Here is a 9,024-nt window from a genome sequence, read left to right as displayed (position 1 = left end):
AGGGTGCGTTGAACATTTCCACTGAGAGGATGGGAGGTAGCCACTGACAACGGTGAAACCCTTGCTTAAGCTTGCCATGGAAAGGAGTAAGAAGGATTGGATGAAGACAGTAGGAAAGCAGAGAGACGGAAGGGAAGGCATCTTCATACACTTATCTGAAATTCCTACCAATGAATTACATAAGTATCTCTATCTTTATCTTTATGTTTTATGCGTTTATCACCATACCCATTTGAGCTTGCCTGACTAAGATTTACAAGGTGACCATAGCTTGCTTCATACCAACAATCTCTGTGGGATCGACCCTTACTCGCGTAAGGTTTATTACTTGGACGACCCAGTACACTTGCTGGTTAGTTGTGCGAAGTTGTAGTGATCACAATTTCGTCCACCACTAAGACATGGTGTAATTAGTTAGTAAGTAGTAGTAATTAACCTGTAAATTAAAATTGATCTCAGGTTTTATGAGATCATCTAATGCTTTGTCACTATCATTTTCATTTCTTCTAAGTGCTTCAGCTACAACCTCCTTCTCAAAACTGCCACAATTGAAATTAGCAACAGCAAATTTTAAGAAAACAAAGCTAAAAATGAATGATAATTTTTTGACCTAATAGAGACTAATTCATCCAATTTCAGAAGATCAACAGGTTTCTTCAGAGGTGTAACCCCATACTAGCCTGACAGATCCACAAACATAAATAGAAAGAATTGATACAAGTTTATAGTACTAAATAATAATTATAATAATAATAAAGATCAAGTTAAGTGTAAGTGTAAGTGTAAGTTTAACCAACCAAATCTCATTCCTTCTTTAGATATCTTCCATCTACTTTTGCCACTTCTTGGCCTTTTCCTCAAGAAGAAATGGCTCCCCTAACATTTTGATTGGTCATTCACAATGTTCGCTTTGCATTAACCTCTTAGAAGCACATTTGTATAACAGCTGATAAAGTTCCATCAGACACTTGTAGCTGCAATATAATCAAACAAGTAAGCCAATATATGTTCAAATTCTCAATTCTAATTATAAACTCATCTCAAGTCCCACTAGGCCTTTTTCATACCCGAGAAAATTTTTCTTTTGCAGAAGTCGATGCTACTCTTGCTTTTTCAAAATGTCCACTATGATAAGCCACCACTCCCTCAGAAGCTCCCATCTCAAATGCCTATATATACAAACTCATACACATTAATAGTCTTCTCTAAGGAGTGATGAGCGGATAATTTATACACTTTTTGGCATTGGTTTTAGGTAATTTTTAGTATGATTTAGTTAGTTTTTAGTATATAATTATTAGTTTTTATGAAAAAATCACATTTCTGGACTTTACTATGAGTTTGTGTGTTTTTCTATGATTTCAGGTATTTTATGGCTAAAATTGAGGGACCTGAGCAAAAATCTGATTCAGAGGCTGAAAAAGGACTGAAGATGCTGTTGGATTCTGACCTCCCTACACTCGAAGTGGATTTTCTGGAGCTACAGAAGCCCAATTGGCGCGCTCTCAATTTCTTGGAAAGTAGACATCTTGGGATTTCCAGCAATGTATAATAGTTCATACTTTTCCCGAGATTTGATGGCCCAAATTGGCGTCAAAACACCGATCAGAGACCCTTTACTGGCGTTAAACGCCAGAACTGGCATAAAAGCTGGAGTTAAACGCCCAAACTGGCACCAGAGCTGGCATTTAACTCCAAGAGAAGTTTATGCACATGAAAGCTTCAATGCTCAACCCAAGCACACACCAAGTGGGCCCCGGAAGTGGATTTCTGCATCATTTACTTATTTCTGTAAACCCTATGTTACTAGTTCACTATAAATAGGACCTTTTACTATTGTATTTTTATCTTTTGATCATCTTTGATCTCGGAATCAGGTCTTTGAACCCTTTCTCGATTGTTTCATGTTATTTGGGAGGCATGGCTGAACCTTCATCACTTATGTATTTTCAACGGTGGAGTTTCTACACCTCACAGATTAAGGTGTGGAGTGGTGCTGTTCCTCATGAATTAATGCAATTACTACTGTTCTTCTATTCAATTCAAGCTTTTTCTTATTCTAAGATATTCACTCGCACTTTAACTTGAAGAATGTGATGATCCGTTACACTCATCATCATTCTCCCTTATGAACGCGTGCTTGACAATCACTTCCGTTCTACATGCTATAGCTTGAGTGTGTATCTCTTGGCTTCCTGGTTCACGATGCATGGTTGCCTCTCCTGACAACAGAGCCTTCCATTCCGTGTGATCAGAGTCCTCGTGGTATAGGCTAGAATCAAATGGGCAGCATTCTTAAGATCTAGAAAGTCTAAACCTTGTCTGTAGTATTCTGAGTAGGATCTGGGATGGGATTACTGTGATGTGATTCAAACTCGCGACTGTGGAGCGCAGTAACAGTGCGCAAAAGGATCAATGGATCTTATTCTGACACGATCGAGAACCGATAGCTGATTAGCCATGTGGGAAACCATAGAGGACCATTTTCACTAAGAGGATGGATGGTAGCCATTGACAACGGTGATCCACCTACATACAGCTTGCCATGGAAAGGTGTATAAATGATTGGATGAAGGCAATAGGAAAGAAGAGGCTCAGAGGGAACAAAGCATCTTCATACGCTTATCTGAAATTCCTACCAATGAATTGCATAAGTATTTCTATCATATTTTATGTTCTATTTCATTCTTTTAATTATCAAAACCTTATAACCATTTGAATCTGCCTGTCTGAGATTTACAAGATGACCATAGCTTACTTCAAGCTGACAATCTCTGTGGGATCGACTCTTACTCACGTAAGGTATTACTTGGACGACCCAGTGCACTTGCTGGTCAGCTGTACGAAGATGTGTATCACGATTTCGTGTACCAAGTTTTTGGCACCGTTGCCAGGGATTGTTCGAGTTTGGACAACTGACGATTCATCTTGTTGCTTAGATTAGGTAATTTTTTTTATTTTGTTCTACAGAATTTTTAAGAACAAACTCTAGAGTTTCAGATGATGCTTTTAACATCACAAGAGCTAGTTGATTCCCATCAATTTGGCTTTTGTATGTAATGTCATGCTGAAGCTTGGCTGGCCATGTCTAATCTTTTTTTAGACTGAAATTTTAGACTAACATTGCATGATTCCTGGAATTCGTATTAAAAATTTTGAGTTTCTTATTTTCTTTTTTAAAATAATTTTCGAAAAAACAAAAAAAAATTAAATTTATAAAATCATAAAAAAACCAAAAATTTTATGTTTCTTGTTTGAGCCTAGTGTCAATTTTTAAGTTTGGTGTCAATTTCATGTCTTTATTTTTCTTGCATTTTTCAAAAACTCATGTCTTTCTTATTGGCATTGTTGTTATTTTTGGCTGCCATGTCTTTTTCTTTTTCAAAAATTTCTATCAGGTCTTATCCAGAGAGTTGTGCTTTAGCTTCTCTTAGCTTCCTCTTCAAAGTCCTTTTAGGTTCAGGAACAGTTTCAACAAGAATGCCTTTATCTTTGTTCCTACTCATATGAAAGAGAAGAAAACAAAGAAAGTATGGAATCCTCTATGTCACAGTATAGAGATTCCTTGGTGTGTCAGAGGAAAAGGAGAATAGAAGGATGAGGTAGATAAAGAAGAATTCGATCATATAAAGAGGGGAGAGGGTTCGAATTATTAAAAGAGGAGGAGTGCTAGTGATTAAATCGAAGGAGATGAGAGACGAAATTTTTGAAAATTTTTAAATAAAATAAAATTAGAGTTTAAAACAATTAATTAATAAAAAAGATTTTTGAACAAGTTGTTAATGGTTTTCAAAAATTAGAGAGAGAGTAGTGGTTAGATGGTTTTGAAAAAGATGAGAATTAGTGAAAAGATTTGAAAATCAAACTTTGAAAAGATAGGAAGTTAGAAATGATTTTTTTGAAATCAAAATTTGAAAAAGATATGATTTGAAAAAGATTTAATTGAAAAAGATATGTTTGAAAAGATATGATTGAAAAACAAATTTTTAAAAGAGATTTGATTTTTAAAAATTTGATGACTTGACTAACAAGAAATTAAAAGATATGATTCTAAAATTCAAATATTGCACATTCCTTAACAAGAAAGTAACAAACTTGAAATTTTTGAATCACAACATTAATTGTTAGCAAGGATTTTTGAAAATATTAAAAGAAAAATGAAAAAGATTTGATTTTGAAAAAGATATAATTGATATGATTAGATATGAAAAAGAAAAGATTTTGAAAAATCAGTTTTAAAACTTGAAAAATTGAAAAAGATATGATTTGAAAACAAAATTTCCTCCTTGGTTCTATCCTGGCATTTCCATTCTGGCGTTTAACGCCCACTTGTCTACCTTTTTGGGCGTTAAACGCCCAGCCAGGTACCCTGGCTGGCGTTTAAATGGCAGAATTCCTTCTTCATTGGGCATTTTGAACGCCCAGCTTTTTCTCTGTGATTCCTCTGCTGTATGTTCTGAATCTTCAATTCTCTGTATTATTAACTTGAAAAGACATAATTTTTTTGAAAATTTTTAGAAAAGAAAAAACATGCAAGACACCAAACTTAGAAATTTTCATGCTAGAGACACTAACAATTTGAGAATGCATATGAAAAACAACAAAAGACACAAAACAGGAGAATATAAAGATCATAGCAAGGAAGATCATCAAGAATAACTTGAAGATCAATGAAGAACACCATGCATGAGTTTTCAAAAAATGCAAGAAAAATAGAAACATGCAATTGACACCAAACATAAAAATTGACACTAGACCCAAACAAGAAGCACAAAATTTTTGGTTTTTTTATGATTTTATAAATTATTTTCTTTTTTTTTCGAAAATTATTTTGAAAAAGAAAATAAGAAACTCAAAATTTTTAATAAGAATTCCAGGAATCATGCAATGTTAGTCTAAAGCTTCAGTCTAAAAAGATTAGACATGGCTACCCAAGCTTCAGCAAGAAATTACATACAACAGCCAAACTGATGGGAATCAACTAGCTCCTGTGATGATAAAAATATCATCTGAAACTCTAGAATTCGTTCTTAAAAATTCTGAAGAACAAAATAAAAAAATACCTAATCTAAGCAACAAGATGAGCCGTCAGTTGTCCAAACTCAAACAATCCCTGGCAACGGCGCCAAAAACTTGCTACACGAAATCGTGATACACAACTCCGTGCAGCTGACCAGTAAGTGCACTGGGTCGTCCAAGTAATACCTTACGTGAGTAAGGGTCGATCCCACAGAGATTGTTGGCTTGAAGAAAGCTATGGTCATCTTGTAAATCTTAGTTAGGCATATTCAAATGGTTATGGGGTTTTGATAACTAAAAGAATGAAATAGAACATAAAATAGGATAGGAATACTTATGCAATTCATTGTTGGAAATTTCAGATAAGCGTATTAAGATGCTTTGTTCCCTCTGAGCCTCTACATTCCTATTGCCTTCATCCAATCATTCATACTCCTTTCCATGGCAAGTTGTATGTAGGTGGATCACTGTTGTCAATGGCTACCATCCATCCTCTCAGTGAAAATGGTCCTCTACGGTTTCCCGCATGGCTAATCATCTGTCGGTTCTCGATTATGTCGGAATAAGATCCATTGATCATTTTGCACACTGTCACTGCGCCCAACACTCGCGAGTTTGAAGCTCGTCACAATCATTCCATCCCAGATCCTACTCAAAATACCACAGACAAGGTTTAGACTTTCCTGATCTCAAGAATGCTGCCCATGTGATTCTAGCTTATACCACGAAGACTCTGATCGCACGGAATGGAAGTTCTGTTGTCAGGAGAGGCAACCATGCGTCGTGAACTAGGAGGCCAAGAGATACACACTCAAGCTCTCACAGATAGAACGGAGGTGGTTGTCAGGCACACATTCATAAGGGAGGATGATGATGAGTGTCACGGGTCATCACATCCATCAGATTGAAGTACGAGTGAATATCTTAGAACAAGAATATGCTTGAATTGAATAGAAAACAATAGTAATTGCATTGATTCATGAGGAACAGCAGAGCTCCACACCTTAATCTATGGGGTGCAGAAACTCTACTGTTGAAACTCCACCTTAATCTATTGGCTGAGCATTGAAGCTTTCACGTGCATAGGCTTTTCTTGGAGTTAAACGCCAGCTTTAGTGCCAGTTTGGGCGTTTTACTCTAATTCTGGTGCCAGTTTGGGCCATCAAATCGCCAGCAAAGTATGGACTATTATACATTGCTGGAAAGCCCAAGATTTCTACTTTCCAAAGCAATTGAGAGCGCGCCAATTGGGCTTCTGTAGCTCTAGAAAATTTATTTTGAGTGCAGGGAGGTCAGAATCCAACAGCATTTGCAGTCCTTTTTCATCCTCTAAATCAGATTTTTGCTCAGGTCCCTCAATTTCAGCCAGAAAATATCTGAAATCACAGAAAAATACACAAACTCATAGTAAAGTCCAGAAATGTGAATTTTTCATAAAAACTAATAATTATATACTTAAAACTAACTAAATCAAACTAAAAACTACCTAAAAATAATGCCAAAAAGTATATAAATTATCCGCTCATCACTGGTCAGCTGTACGAAGTTGTGTATCACGATTTCATGTGCCAAGGAGCAATTAAAAAGGAGAACAGAGTTAAATGGCTCAAAATGCAAGTTTTAGAAAGAGACGACCTTGCAAGAGCCTGAGGCAGAGCAAGTTCTTGCCATTAGTGCGCTCTAGTCCATCTATAGCCGTTTTATGACGATGTCCTGCTTCCGAAAGTGAACTTATGTCGTGCAACATAAAGTAACACCACTCCATGTTTATTTGCAAAATGGGTATGTTATCAATAAGCTGAAACCAAGAAAAACACACAATTGTTAATTATATTCAAACAGGTAGAATTCATTATACTAGTGCCTCAAATAATTTTCATAATTTTCATAATATATACATTGACCAACAAATTCAAGTCTAGAATTCAGTGTCAAAAGTGAAGAGATTTGTGATAAGTGATAGAATAGAATGTATCACTGACCTCAAAGACTTTTGAATCACAGAGAGAAAATGCTTCCCGCAATAACAGTGATTAGAATTATTGATAAAATGCTTTGTAAAAACACATATGAAGGTGATAAATATCAAATTTCCTTAACTAACCTCTCGCATAGTAAGAACTTTAAGTGCATATTTGTAGTTTCTTGTCTAATAAGGAGCTTTTCATTTGCATCAAGCATTAACCCCATCATTACAGCCCTGCCAGCCAAACCCAAAACAGGAACTTAAAATCCAAAAAGATAACAACAGAATTGTTTCAAGTTTATTATGGATGGTTGCTTAATTATACCTCTGATCATTCTCAAAACCAAGTTGTACTTTCTTTCCACTTTGATCTTTAACTTCAATGATGAAGTCTTCAACATGTAATGATCCATCAGCATGCCTTCCAGCAAGTGCAGTAGCAATAGTCCTTGTTGCAAGTAATAAATTTTAGATAAAAAGAGCCACAAAGATTCAATATATATCAAAACCAACGATACTACATATACATAAAAAATTCAATAGCCATACCTTCATGTGATAAATTTTGATAAATGCTCATATTAAGTAAAATTAATTGTATAGCCCAAGTGAAAACTAGAAAGTTAACCAACAACCATCTACAATCCTCTTATTTTCTGCTCTGACTCTAATGATTGATTAATGTATACAATGCATTTTCATGTGAAAAAATTCAACCACTAAATAACAATAACTTCAATTAACAATAATCCTATAAAGTGCAGAAGAGCAAAGGTCTATGTGTCACATAAAACATACCTTCCTTTACTCGTAATGCCTACCAAATCCTTTAGGCAGGTAGAGAGTATCTTCACTAGATTACCATACCTACCCGTTATTACCTATGGTATATAACAATGTAGTAGCCATTGATGCTTTACTCAACAACTTATTTAGGGGAAGCAAAGGCAATAAGATTGGATGAAGTGGAAAAACAAAATTGTTCTTATATTTAAGGTTAATAAAATTAGTTCTTCCAGCTTTTTTTTAAAGAACAAAATTGAATGAGAAATAGCAAAGAATACAAACTCACCTAAAGTAGAGGCAAAAGCTGAGATAGGGACACAGAGAAGATTCGGAGTTTGGAGCTTCAGCATAGCCACACGGATAGGATGACGAGATGTAACACCCTAACTTTTAGCACCTCATGATCCAATTAAAACTACAGGCGTTATCTACCTATACTCCTTTAATTTTAATACTATATTTATTTAATATTGAGCCTTCGTGGATACAAACTGGAATTTTACTTAAAAAATGAAAAGTCTTTACTTTAAACCACTTGATCACATAAGTATATATTCACATAACATATATACATAGACTGATTCAATGATTCTCAAATACAACTCCTACCCCTCTAAAACTAAAACAATAAATGACGAGGGAAAAAATAAAATCTAAGACTAAACCAAATACAGAAAATATGAATACATATATACATAAAGTTCTGTAGTTCGGTTGCGGCTTGCCAAGTATTCCTGAACCTATCGCTGAAAAGAAAAATGTGTAGGGGGTGAGAACATCATCCTCGCAGGTTCTCAGTAGGAAAAGTGAATACCGTGAGAGTAAAGAAATAAAATACAAAAATTTCTTTATAACTTTAAAATAAATACCTTTATTTAACCTCTAGAATTCTTTAAAACTTACTTTAAAGACTTTATTCATTTTCTACAAATTATGTTACTTTAAATAAATCTCAATCATGTTACTCAGTTTTGAGTTACATTGATCACTTTTCAATTATAGAAATCAGTTCATAGTCACCTCAATTTCATTAGTTATTCTTCAATTAAACAAATTAGATAGTTCACACATAAGTTCTAGTTACCTTAATCCTTGGCATATTCAAGAATCAACAAACACAAGCAAACACACAATACAAACATATAAATAATTCACACATAAATCAATTAGCAAGGAATCTACAAATAACACAACACAACAGTATAGGAACACTTAAGCAATTCATACAAATGCATATGATAAATGCCTTTCCT

General features: G+C 34.8%; 1 pseudogene; it reads right to left on the bottom strand.

Annotated features, from left to right (window-relative positions):
• Nucleotides 1–7,894, bottom strand: part of LOC107484514 (uncharacterized) — a 9,345-nt pseudogene extending 1,451 nt beyond the window's left edge.
• Nucleotides 7,895–9,024: the final 1,130 nt, after the last annotated feature.

This window comes from Arachis duranensis, chromosome 4, assembly GCF_000817695.3.
Source record: "Arachis duranensis cultivar V14167 chromosome 4, aradu.V14167.gnm2.J7QH, whole genome shotgun sequence".
Lineage (NCBI taxonomy): Eukaryota > Viridiplantae > Streptophyta > Magnoliopsida > Fabales > Fabaceae > Arachis > Arachis duranensis.
This window is presented reverse-complemented; position numbering and strand designations above follow the sequence as displayed.